The following is a 14,381-nucleotide window of genomic DNA, read 5'->3' as shown; positions in this document are numbered from 1 at the left end:
AAGTAGTCTGTTCCTATATTTATATTTAGAATTATTTATATTTATATATTTGTGTATATATATTTATACACATATAAAATACATATCTATTATATGTCTATAAAATAGACACTTTTTTGGAAAGGAAGCTTCACTTCTAATTCATATTTTTTAAATTATCTATGACCACAGTTTAAATTTTTAAAATTCTTAGTTTTCAGGTTTGCTCATTTTAAAAAAATGATAGATCATAGGTAATTTTCAGTTGGATTCTGGTATAGATTATGGTGAGTCATTGCACAAAATTTGAATAGTATATTTTTGATGAAAGTAGAAATGAGGAAAAAGTGTTTAGATTTATACCAAATATTAATTTCATGAATATTCCATGTCCTATTATAACTGAGAGGTAATCTCAGTTATAATAGCTATAGCACAGAGGTATTTCTGTGCTGAGTGTCTGGATAAATTACAATGGGAACCACCATTACTACCCAGTCCACACCTCTGTTCGGAGGAATTCCTGTGCAAGTTGCAAACCCTGGATCTTTCTATTAATGTTCAAAATGCATCCAGACTGAAAAAAACATGCTGCTTTCCACTGTGCATCACCTGTAATTTTGCTTTTACCAAGTGTGAGATGTCAGTGTTCTCTTCCACTTATTTGTCTGGTTTCTGCTCCTTCTCCTTTAAAATGTGTGTGGAGGCAGGAAAACAGAAGTGGAGAAGCATAAAGCATGAGGATCAGGCTCCCCTCACTCAACTGTCCATCAACCCAATTCCATTGATAGATAGCTATAAAAGAGTCTTAAATATTGTTGCTTATGTATGTCAAACACAGTTATATTGTTGGTGCTAATGCAGTAGCTGATACATTTTTAATATCTATATTTATTTATATCATCCTGAAAATAGATGCAAGACTTCTGGGACAGAAAAAGATTATTACTTAGACAAGAACTACATCCATTCTCCTTGCCCTAAATGTTCAACTTCTGGGGTGATGTGATTAGAGCTAGATGGACAGCCTTGTATATGTGCAGGTCACACCACAGGAGAGGAACCCTGAAACTCTAAAGTGGAGAGTTTATGAGGACAGAGCTGCCCATTGCTTCTCCACTCCTGAGAAAGGGACAGAAACCTTTGCTTCCTAATATAAACAAATTCTTCTTTGGAAGAGAAGGGAAACAAATACTGGCATATTATCATTTCAATACAAGTAAATGTCTCCAGAGGGAATATAAGAGGAGCTTCTCAGAGTTTATAAACCCTGAAATATGTCTGTAGATCTGAGTTTCTTCCCTGATTGAAATGTAAACAAATACTTCTGGATATGTACATTTCTCCAGACGGTCTCTCGCTATCTATTCAGTAACTTCCATGGCTTATGCTTTGATTCTGTCCCAGTAAACTGTTCAGAAAACGCTAAATATTCAGAAACATAAAAAATTCTTTTCCTGAAAGTAATGTCCCCGCGGAAAACACCTCAATCATTTCAAAAATAATTTGGCAAACAAGGAGGCAATCATCAATGTATTTTATAATTATTTTGCCAAGAAATCTTCACATGTTCACAAAATAAATGTCTCTAACCTAGTTTCTGGCTTAGTTTGGACCCATGGACCTCAACCTTGTTGCAATGTGATGCTATGCCATATTTCATGTATAATTTCATCTAAATATTTATGGAGCATTACTCAGTGCCAGACACTGTTCTAGGTGCTGGAGAAACAGCTGTGAATAAGACATAGCAAAAAGAAAAAAAATTCTGCTTTTAATATGATATGCTTGAAATATGATATGCCATAACATTTGCCAATAATTTATTTCTGATATTAGATAAAGTATGTTTCCTAAATGATTAATGTTATCATCATTTAAGAAACCTGCTTTATTATTAGCATGGGTTTTTGTGTTTTTATATGTTTAATATAAAGTTGTGAATATCCATAAAAGGGCACTTCTCTTAACTTTATATTCTAACATGTTATTGAAAAGGTAGATAGAAGTGGAATAAAGCCTAGGTAGCCTGAAGAAGATATGCATCACCTGGGCATTTGTGCGCAGGCTAGAAATGTTCTGAAGGCTGCTGGTTTAGCAAGCTCCAACCTGGGATCTGGGCACACTTTTCCCTTTTCTCAGTTACTACCCTTTAAAGAATATGGACTGGATGATTTCTAAGGACTTTTTAAGCTCTAACATTTTAGTATTTTTTGGCCTAATGTTAACAATTTATTTGTAAAATATCTTTATTTTTATTTTTTGTCTGTTAAAATTTGTTCTTCAAGATCTAAATTTCTGTTTAAATTTTAAGATTTGTGACTGAATGTCTCCCCAGAGCATCATTTGGTAAACACTCAATCTAAAGCAGACATAAAGTAATTCCGTATCTTGACATTATTTTGCTTTTTGGGTTCCTTTGTAGTTTGTATGTGTTTATTATTTATATCTGTCACCACAATGTTGGCGTCATTAGAACAGGAACACTGTCTTTTTCACAGCTGTTCCCTAGTGCTTATAACAGTCTGAGACACAGTAGGCACTCACTCATTTATCAGGGCAAATGATAGGATTGTTACATTTTATACATAATCACAATTCTCAAGATAATTCAAATGAGATAATGTACGTTAAAGTACTTTGTAAACCCTTCCAAAGATTTATGATTTAAAATTTTATGAATAGAGAATGTAAATCTGCTTTTTTTTTCTTCTAGCTAGAGATATATTTAGGTACAGTATAGGAAATTTATATTAGTTTTAGGTGATTATTTCAATAAGTCTGATAGGGATGTATTTTTACTTAGTTATTAAAATCATTTATCTAGGGCAGAGCATGATGGCTCACATCTGTAATTCCAGTACTTTGGGAGGCTGAAGAGGCAGAGGAAACACTTCAGCCAAGGAGCTGGAGACCAGTCTGGGCAACATAACGAGACTCTGTCTCTATAAAATATTTAAAAATTATCCAGGTGTGGTGGCATACATCTATGGTCTCAGCTACTCGGCAGGTTGAGGTGGGCTGAGCCTGGGGGGTCCAGGCTGTAGTGAGCTGTGATCATGCCACTTTACTCCAGCCTGGGCAACATAGCGGGACCCTATATAAAATCTCTTTATATATGCAATTAACAACATTTACCAGAAGCTTTTGGATACATAACACATTTTTCCTAAGTCCATCATATCTAAAAGCAATTTTATAGAAACAGTAGAATAATGTGAAATTATGTTAATTACATGTTGATAGCCCAAGTTGATCTAAATGCACAAAATCATTTCTCAGTAAGAGTTACCTGTTTTAAACCACCTAAATGTAGGCTGATAAATATTGTGTCTCTCCAGAAATAAAGTACATTTTCTTAGTTCTGTATGTGTCAAAATATATAGTATTCAAAATGTAAAATGTGCAGGAGGTATATTTTTAATAAACTTCAATTCAGTGATCCCCACTGTTATTTTAAAATTACCTAAAATTATATTAATATTTGGGGTGATGTATTTTCACCATTTGTATAATTTTAAGAGTAAGACGAAAAGTCCTAATCGAAAGCAGAAATAACCTATCAATGACAGTCTATGTGTAAACAGCCACTTCTAATAGAGTTGAGGGCTCTTGCTCTACAGGTAAGATCTCTAATAGCAATTGATTTACTGAAAGTAATTGCTGTCAAGTTTTCCTGTCAGGTTTATTTTCTGTGATCAACTTCATTTAAGAGAGCTCATCGTACACAGAATACTTTCTTTGTTTCAATACAACTTGAGTAGGTATAGTTTCCAAAGTTTGCCAGAAGTGAATTTAGTGGGCTGCTTTTCTTGGTAGAAAAGTTATCAAAGCAGAAATAACAAGAGCAAGAAATCTGCCTTTGCTTCAGTGCAAAGTTACGTGAAATTTACTTTGTAGTTCTGGGTCTTACTGAAAGCCAGTAGAAAAAAAATGATATAATAACCAGTATCTGTGAAAAATGTTAAAGGACACTTTAACATTTGATTCAGTGCTAAACTTTACAATTATAAATAAGAAAATGCAATATTTTTAAAAGAAGTAAAGCTAGAGTGGGAAAAAGATAAGTGGCACTTATGAAAGCATCACCAAAGTTTGCCTTAGAAATCCAAAGAGCTCAAGCAAATGCTGCCAGCAAAGTGTCAGAATGGCCCAGCACAAAGAGGTGCAAATCCAGGAAATTAGGTTTTCTCTTTTTTCTGAGGTCTGGAGTCAGTTATTGTGCTCAGTAAAATGGAAAAGACCGTAATATTCTGGTTTAATCGTCTTTCTCTTGAATAGATGAGTCACAGATTTGTACCTGAAATCCTCCACATCCAAATGTGATATAGATAAAAGCAGGCACTCCCATCTGCCTGCCATCAGTTTGAACCCACTTTCAAGAAATAATTCAAGTCATTTTGATAAAAATGAGAGTAGAACTTGCCTAAATACCCCCACAGTGGGGGAAAGACACATCTAAAATCACAATAGGGACATTTATTTTAAGACTCATGGCTACCTATTTAGGTAGAAAGGAAAATTATATACTGTAGAAATTATAGCATAACAAGAAAAGCTAAAATAAATTTGTTTTTTTCTGTGCAATATAATATTGCATTTTATCTTAATACTATCTGTGTGATGTAATGAGAATCACATAAGTGGAACATAAATTTAAAAGTTTCAAGTTTTTAATTGTAAAGGCACAAATGAAACAAAATAGGTTAAATTATTTTTATTTTAATCTGCCATTCAACATGTGTGTTACATACATGCACACACATACACTAAAATTATTGGATAAGAAATTATAATATTAGATATATAGCTAGATCAATGTTTAATTATTCCTCATTAATACACATACACAATGAGGAATTAAGCATTGATCTAGCTATGTAACTAATATTATAATTCCGCATCAAATGATTTTAGTAACATAAACCTCCAGGTCTATAGCATGCTTTTTAAAAACAAGGCTTCACATACTCATCTCAGGTCATCTGAGAGATTACTGAATATTACATGCCTGTGCTTGAATTCATAGCCTGCTCTGTGGTTACTGGATAATAAAGCTCCCATGGCCATTTGTACCATTTTAAGGTGATATATCATTTAAAGCAATTGCCCTGACTCTACAGCCCTCTCCCTGTATAAGGCAGAAGGACTAGGCAACTGCACAGCTGTAGAAAGTGCATCTATCTGTTATGCTGTATTAAGAAAGCACATGCCTTTCTGATGAGGAGAAAAGAGGCAGCAAGTTTGGAGGGCCAAATGAAATGTTACAATGCAACATTCAGATCAATGTTTTTTCTCTCACGGCTAGTAACTACTCTATCATAGCAGATGCATGGCTCTACTACGCTGCAAAATCTTAGCCACAATAGTATCTGTCAAATGGGAAAGAGGATAAAATGAAGTTTTCCCCTTCCCTTCTTGAGAAAACGATCTGTCGTAGACCAAGAACATAGCAACCAGGCTCATAACAAAACAGTTAATAGCTACATTTCACAAAATTTAATACTATGCCACCAAAACAGAACTAAACAGTCTACAGACATTACATAAACTATGCCTTAGGCTAGCCATATGGAATAGATACTACTTTATTTCACTTATTCATGGAATGATTTTTTTGATATTTTAATATCTTAAAAATTGGGGTGTATCTTAACATTTATGCAATGTCATAGTTTTATCATTATTTTTCTTAGTGGCAAAACATATGCTTAATTATTAGATTTGATGAAACACTATTTTCACATTTTTAAGACCCAAGAAATGGGGTCACAAAGGCTTAATCACTCTCACATAGACAGCTTCAAGTTCAAGACTCTGTAACTGTAAACTTACTTTTTAACTGGTATAATATACATCTACCCTATTCCCAAATCTTTTGAAAGCAAGCCCATAGCACAGAATCTTATTCCATTATATAAATGATGGTCCAAAATCGGAGATATTAGAAACATTTGCAGGGATTCAACACGAGGGAGATTCTTGGTTGCTGGTTTTCAATATGGAGGGGGTCATGTGTCAAGAATATAGTCAGCTTCTATCTGCTAAAAGTGGCCCTTGGCTGACAACCTTCAAGGAAATGAGAAACTCAGCCTTAAAACTACAAGGAAATGAATAATAAAATAAAGGTTGTGAATATTAACACCCTCAATAACCTTATAAGCCAATTCTTTTCTAGAGCTTCCAGTAAGAATGCAGTCTGGCCAAGGACACACTGATTATGAGAACCTAGTATGAGTCTCTGATTAGAAAACCCAGGGGAACTGTGTGTAGATATCTGTGCTACAGAACTGTGAGCTAATAAATGGGCATTTCTAATTAAGCTACTAAGTTTGTGGTAATTTATTACACAGCAATAGAAAACTAATACAGATTTTGATCAGAGAAAGAGATAAGGGGACGAGAGGAATGAATAATAGGAAGTGTTTTATATGTCATAGGCAATCCGTGACAGGGAACTCTTTCTTATTATTGCAAACTAAATACTGCTGAGATATATGATCACCTAGATATGTGGTAAAAAATGGTGGTGCATTTCTCATCATCTCAACAGTAAGATGAAAAGCTTTGTCAATGTGACCCTACACTTCATTCAATATTTATCTTGGGAAAATAGAGCTTTTTTTTGTTGACGATGGACTCAGATTTCTACAGCTTGGAGTGATGAGTAGTTTGCGTAGGCCTTTAATCAATAACAAGAGCTTTCATATGCTGAGTATATCATATGCATCAATTATCATACTATGTTTTTATATGGATACACTCAATAACTCTTCTACACAATAGTATGGCATATGTATTATTATTTTACTTTGCAAAAGAGAAAATATAGTCAGAGTGCAGACAATTTACTGTTCAATTTTTAAAGCCATGATCTTTTCCTATGCTACACTCTCAATCGTGGTCTGTCTTGTTGTGGTACTGCTTTTGTGTCTCTCAAAATGTAAGCAAGTAACTTGTATAGAAAACAAAAGCAAAAGTGATGCTATTTTGATGTAGTCCATCTTGATAATATGAATATTAAATGTGGGGGAAATAATCAAATGAGTATTTTTTAAGGTGCTCAAATTAATTTATGAATTTCTTAAAATGTTTGTAAAGATATTTGTATATAAGAATATGAGATATGTTTTAAAGGATTATTGAAAATAATTTTTTATTAGTGTTTCAGAATATGCTGTACCAACAATTTTAAGTTACTTGACTGGAACCAGTGAAAGTTAATAGCAGAATAAATTATCTGTTGACAGCAAGAGAATATCATAGAATGGGTTGAGTTAATACACTTTTCTAAATTATTGGTTGAATTTGCAACACATTTTCCCTTAGAAACAATGTTTTAAAATGTGGCTGTGTAACTGTGCCAACCATCAGAAACATTCATAATAAATTAAGAAATATTAATGAGTATTATTATAACATTTTGTACTTCCTAAGAGTTTACAAATTTTTCAAATATGTTATGCAAATGTTGAATTGTAGTACTAGACCCTTTTTATTTAAAATAGTTAAAATATCATTTCTATGAGCAAGTGCACTGTAAATTCCCACTTGGAATACAGGAAATGACCTTGTATTCTTTAAGACATTATTAGGGAATGACAATCCATTTTCACCACATTATGAACTTCTCGCCCACCAGGCAACTCAACATCACCCTCCTTACTTAGGCTTTGGTTGACTTTTGCTTTCAACAGCTTTCAACTGCAAGCTCTTTTTTGGAGGTCTGTCCTTGGTTTACCTTGGTAACTTTCTCCACACATGAAAGAGCTGGAAGTGTTCATAGTTTATGTCCTCCTTTGCAGGAAATTCTAATTTAGGAGTGAAAAAGGCCAACCTCCTTGACTTGGGGTGGGGAACTCTGAGTCATACTCACAGTTCAGGGTCCGCTGTGGGTTCAGGATGAAGCTAATCCCTGTTAAATTTTACCTGAGATTGCACCCATGCTGGTCATTCTCTCACTTTCTCTCCTGCTTCCCCAACCTTACCAATCAGCACCCCCTGGGAACACTTTCTTAATGTATCATTTGCATGTGAATATTTGTCTTAGGTCAGCTTGGGAAACTTGACTTAAATCAGTAGCGATCCTAAAAAGCAGGTCCTAAAGATGGGATTCTAAAGTGCAATCACTCACAGGCTAGATGGTAGCAAGGACTGACTGTGGTAATAAATAGAGTATGGATAATCTCTGACATGCTGACAGTGCTGGTAACACTTACACCTGTGGCGGAGTGGAATGGAATACAGGTAGAAGACGATGCACTGATTCACGATATCTCTAGCAGTTGAGATACATGGGGGGAATAATGATTATAAAAAAGTGAGAAATTGATTTTTGCTGATTCTATTGAAGGAAAAAAATGGCAAATTCAATACAATCACTCAGCAATTTAAGGCACAATATAGAAGTCAGAATACCTTTATCTCAGAGCCAGAGAGCAAGCTGTTTGAAGACCAAGCCCAAAACTAATGTAAAAATAGAAGAACCTTATGTAAGGCTAAATTTGCAGACTGTGTAAGTCTCCTGAATCTTGAGATAGGGACATTTTCATGTATTTTCTTAAGAACGTAAAGATTAGCCTATTTTGCCTTTGCTAGAAGATGACAGTGTCCTGCCATCAAGTCTGAGCATGATCCAATTGAATGTTGCTCCTACAAAGATCTGAAAGGAATTCATCTCCAAAGAAGCTACAAAACAAAGCTTTTATGACCAGTAGAAACTGTGAATCATATGTAGTACAGATCTTGAGAGATCTGGTTCAGTAAAAGAAGACTGTGAAGCTGAGTAAGGGAGAAAGGGAGAGATTTTATATGGGAGTAAATGCACGACTCAGGATTTAATACACTGGAAAAGGCATCTGGGTTAGATCCTAATATGCTGAGGGGCATATTAGGCTCTGTGACTCTTGGAGACAATGATGGTATGTATTAAATGAAATGGAGATGTCAGATTTGCCTTGATAGAATGTTGAGAAGGGGTTCCCAAGGCTCATAGAAATAGACTTTATAGAGTGACTCTGTTACATAAAATCCAAAATCTTCTCCCCTGATAATCATGGTCCTTAAGAGAGCCAGAGGACATTTTATTTTCAAAGATGATAAGGAATGCATCAAAGAGCAGCCCAATAAGTGGCTGTTTTCTCTAAGTTGGTGCTGACAGTAGGAGACACTGTTGTGCTACTGGGCTCTCTAGTCTCAAAAATAATGACACATTTAATTACTCTAATTTGCAGCCAGTTCAGAGTGGCAGCTAGAGAAACTGTCCCACAAGATTCTTGATAACACTTAATGGATCTGGGTTTTCCTAAGGAAATTCAATAATAGTTTTACTCACATGGTCTTGGTCAAATCATTGTCTGTGGGCTCACAGGCTGCCTGATTTACCAACAAGAGACTCTACATAGTATCATTTAGACAAAAGGGCTCAATTTAAGACAGAAGAGAGCAACCATGGACACGTTACTATGGATTCACATTAGTACTATCACATATAGTATCACCAGAAGCTGCATCCTTTTAGAGTATTGAAATTTACTCTTAAAGGTGTAGCTAAAGGCATCGGCTTGGAGACAATCATGTGTATGAATGAGGTTCTGCCTTTCAAGATGTGATGCATACTTTGAACCAAACATCATAGGACCTATGACAATGATTGATGACAGATAGAAATCTGGGAGGCAAGGAGTGCAATGAGAGGTCCTGCTTATTGTCACTCCCGGTGACCCTGCTGGGGAAATAGATGATGTCTGCTTTCAAATCTTATAGTTCTTTTTGTCTAAAGATCTCAGTTTCCAGAGAGAAGATACATTCATCAGGAGACACTATAAAGGTCCCACTAAGCCAAAGACTACAGCTACTACCTTATCTTATGTACTTAAATCTTGTGGAAAATAAAAGGCAAAGTAAAGAGTTGCCACACTGGCAGGGAGAATTGACACTAAATCTCATGAGAAGGTAGGTACGCTGCTACATAATGGGGGAAGGGAGAATATGTTTATAATTCAAGGACATTTCTTAGTACTGGCATATCCAGTTTTAAGTGTGTATAAGCAATTACCCCAACCTACCTGAGAAAGATAATAAAGAGCACATATTCCTAAAAAATGAAGGCCTGGGCCATCATTACCACCAAGTAAGTCATGTGGACCTGCAGAAAGAAGAGCTGTGGGAAAGAGTGATCTAGACTAGGTTGTAGAGGAAAGAGATGCTTAATGTAAGTTTTGCTAAGTACCGTTTGTGAAACTCATTCTAATAATTCTTCTACTGTTATACTTCTCCTGGAAAATCGCCATCATGAAAATTCCATATCAACTAATGTTGGGGTCCATGTGTTTCCTAAACAAAGGAATGAACACACAAGACAACACAAGACAAGACAAACATGGCAGCCACCCCGAACGACACGCTCCACTTTATTTTATACAGTCATTTGTGGAATGTTACCAAGTCACAAGACACATTGTTGTTTTTCTGACCTTTCCCTGACTTTCTGGATTTTCAAGATGTTTACACATAAACAAGCCCCCAGGGTCTGCTGTTTGCAGCTGGCTGCTATTGGAACGCCCTGCTTCATTTGCAAGAGCAGGACTTATCGGGAACGTCTCGTTTGCGAGCACGTAGTCCTCTACATTTCCCCTTTCTTTATTTACAAGTTTGAATTTCTTTTAAAACCATCATTACATGTTGGGCTCGCTGGGATTCGGTGTTTGCCCTTTGGCACCGTCTCCAGCAGACTATGAAAATGACAAAGGCAAGAACAACAATCAATACGTTGCTAGAAACAGAGGTCAGCAAGGTTTTTACAGGGCTCATAGGGTTCAAAGACATCAAACTTTGTGCAATACCAGTCATCAAATCTGCACCAGTCAGAAGGGTAACTGATTGCAAAATGTTTCAGAAATGTTCTGTGCTAATTCTTGTATTTCTAGGGAAAGATTATTATGACCAATTAAAAGTCTCTTTATCTCAGTCCAATTATGTACAGTGCTGTTAAAAGGAACAGGAGTAATACAAAATTGGGTAGTATTCCAATCACATTTCAACAAAGCACGGGTATTCAACACTGTTAGCTGATCTCCCAACCAAGAAACCACTTGCTCCAGATTATCCACTCATTCAGTCAAATGAGCATCTATGTCTCATTGCTGCTGCCACAACAAATGTGATTGTTTATGCCATTGTTGTACAAATTCTGCATTTTGTATACTCTGGTGTAGAGCTAATCCAGCAACAGCGGTGGTGGAAGCAATTGCTACAAGTCCTATCACTACGGTCATGACGATTCCAACCATCCTCCGACTGCAGTGGACAAGATCTTGCATAACCTTTTAAATTTGAGTAACCCCAGCAGATTCACTCCAAGTACGTGTTAAGTTTACAGGTAGCCAGGTTTCTTTTCTGGCTCTTAGTATATATAAATCGGAATGAGACTCATTCCAATTATTATTCCACCAAGTAGTATTTATACAACTTAAGAATGTACAAGGCCGGGTGCGGTGGCTCAAGCCTGTAATCCCAGCACTTTGGGAGGCCGAGACGGGCGGATCACGAGGTCAGGAGATCGAGACCATCCTGACTAACACAGTGAAACCCCGTCTCTACTAAAAATACAAAAAAAAAAAAACTAGCCGGGCGAGGTGGCGGGCGCCTGTAGTCCCAGCTACTCGGGAGGCTGAGGCGGGAGAATGGCGCAAACCCGGGAGGCGGAGCTTGCAGTGAGCTGAGATCCGGCCACTGCACTCCAGTCCGGGCGACAGAGCGAGACTTCGCCTCAAAAAAAAAAAAAAGAATGTACAATTGTTTGTACACTTAACTACCCCTGTATTATTATCCCATTTAAAAATTCCTGTCAACAACAAGTAAGGCTTTCTTACACATGCAATAACATATCTAGAACTATTTCGATGCAAAGATGTATGGAAAGGGTTAGCAATATTAGTAAGATTTAAGGACATGTTTCCTGTGAAAGTGAGCATTGGTTTACCAGCAGCTAGCAACTTCCAAATATGACTTTGTTTTTGTGAAGTATTAGCCAAATGTGGCATAGGGGGTGATAGACCACCATCATGCCAAATAATAGTTTCATTGCTATCTGCAGAAATGCTGTGATTACCTTTATGCCAACGCAGGTTGACATAGCTGAATTAGTTTGAAAATCTCCATGTACACTCCAATCTGTAACAAGGTATTTACGACTCTTCCCTTTTACTTCTAACAACAATCGTGGCCCACTACCTCTACATCTAGTCCACTCTAGTTGGAAAACACCTCCGGACACATCAGGGATAGGGCATAAAGATAATGTAGTGGGCAGAGTTTCTTTTAGTAATGCAGTATGATTATATTTAAAACTTTGAGCAACAATAATCATAGTAAAGGCAGCAAGGTGACTATAATTATAACGAACAGCCCAAGCCTCATGAGAAGGATGCAGACAATGTGAACTACTCCCAAGACATATAGGTAATCCTTCAACCCCAAATTGATATGAACTATTTACTGTGCCAGTGTCTAATTCAGGATCCTGGTTTAAAAAAGGTGATGGCGTCCAAGCAGTATCATTAGTAAATACTGGGACTTCTCTGTCTCCCCAGGCCACACCTTGATATAAGGGTGGAAAAGGAATATAAGCCCAGTATGTAAATTCTCCAGCCGTTACCTAACAATTTGCTACAGCCAGCATAGCCAGGAATAAAGTCAGTGGGGTTTTGGGCTGCCCAGCTTGTTGAACAACCCCTTCAGCTTCCTGAGTAAGCTTTTTCAGTTGAACCCATGTCGGGGGCTCCGCACATCGAGTTCCGAAAGTGAATGTTCTCTGAGTGCTCAGATTCAGCTCCTGAAATTTCTTGAGGAACTCTTTGGATCGGCTCCTCTTCATCATAGCACTGTTTCAACCTTCGAGATGGAAACCACACGTCTCCGGCACCTGCACGGACAAGAGCATAGCCTCGGCCCCATTGTAAAACTTTTCCTTTTAAATATTCCCCTTGTAACGAAGGATAATACACCAACAGATTACTGTTTTGCGGCTTTTCTAAAGGCTGTTGAAAATGTTTCACCACTGCAGACTGCTGTAATTGGCGCCAATGGTTGAGAAAATTTAAAGTAAAAAGGGCTTTCAGAATTTGATGTTTTGGGAAATCTCACCCATCTCTCCCTTTTTGTTTTAAAAGTTGTAATTTTAGGGTAGCACTGGCTCTTTTAATAATTGCTTGACCTTGACTGTTAAATGGAATACCAGTGGAATGATGAATATGGTATAAAGAGAGGAAGGCAGCCAATTTGCGAGAGCAATAAGTAGGGGCATTATCAGTTTTTAATTTAGCAGGGACTCCCATAGCTGCCAAGCAAGTAAGTAAATGAGTAATAACAGAGTTAGCCTTTTCAGAGGGTAATGGCGTGGCCCACTGGAAATGTGACCACGTATCAATAGTATGATGAACATATTTTAAACGACCAAAGGAAGGAACATAAGTTACATCCATTTGCCAAATGTGATTTTGTTGAATGCCTTGAGGATTAATACCTGGACTTTAAAAAGGTGCAATAATAGGAGCACAAGATGGGCAGGCTCTGACAATAGCTTGGGAAAGGAATTTGAGGAAATAATGGTAAAGAAGTCTGAGAAATATATTTAGTTACATATACAGCATATTGGGAATCATTAACTATATTACAAGGGGTTTGAGGCCAGTCTTGTAGAACCATAAGAATGGCAAAAAGTTCTCCTTGTTGTACTGATTCAAATGGATAGTGAGAAATTTTTGAATTGTCTGAAGTCCAGTATTCAGCCTTTCCATTGCTTGAAGCATCAGTAAAAAAGGTGGGACCTTTAACTAGAGTTTAAGAGATAGGATTATATGGCAGTAAAGAATATTGTTGCAGAAAAGCAAATAATTTATTACTAGGATAATGCTGAGAAAAAGAACCAGTATACTCAGCGCAAGCCACTTGCCAACCTTCATGAGTTTTCAATAGAGGTGAATTTTTTTTTTAATGGCTTTATTAGCCAAAAACAGCCACTCTAGAATATTATTATCTTAGTGTAAAACGGCCATTGGTGAATGGGGAGTATGAAAAAGACACAACGAAAGTGGAAGATTGCATACCTTGAGGAAGAACTTTCCACTGATATCTTTGAGTAGGCTGTCCATTATTATATTCGGGAACAGTAAAGGCAAATTTTTCACAATCTTGGGGTTGTAACGGGATAGTAAAAAAAAAAAATCTTTAAGATCTATAATGATTATTTTCCAATTTTTTGGGAAAAGAGTTGGATTAGGAAGCCCAGGTTGTAAAGTCCTCATAGGTAGAATACAAGCATTTACAGCTCTAAGATCAGTTAATAAGTGCCATTTTCTGTTTTTTTTTTCTTTCTTTCTTTTTTTTTTTTTTTTTTTGAC

This window comes from Rhinopithecus roxellana, chromosome 2 (assembly GCF_007565055.1).
Source record: "Rhinopithecus roxellana isolate Shanxi Qingling chromosome 2, ASM756505v1, whole genome shotgun sequence".
Classification (NCBI taxonomy): Eukaryota; Metazoa; Chordata; class Mammalia; order Primates; family Cercopithecidae; genus Rhinopithecus; species Rhinopithecus roxellana.
The sequence above is the reverse complement of the archived record's forward strand: the minus strand, read 5'-3'. Positions refer to the sequence as shown.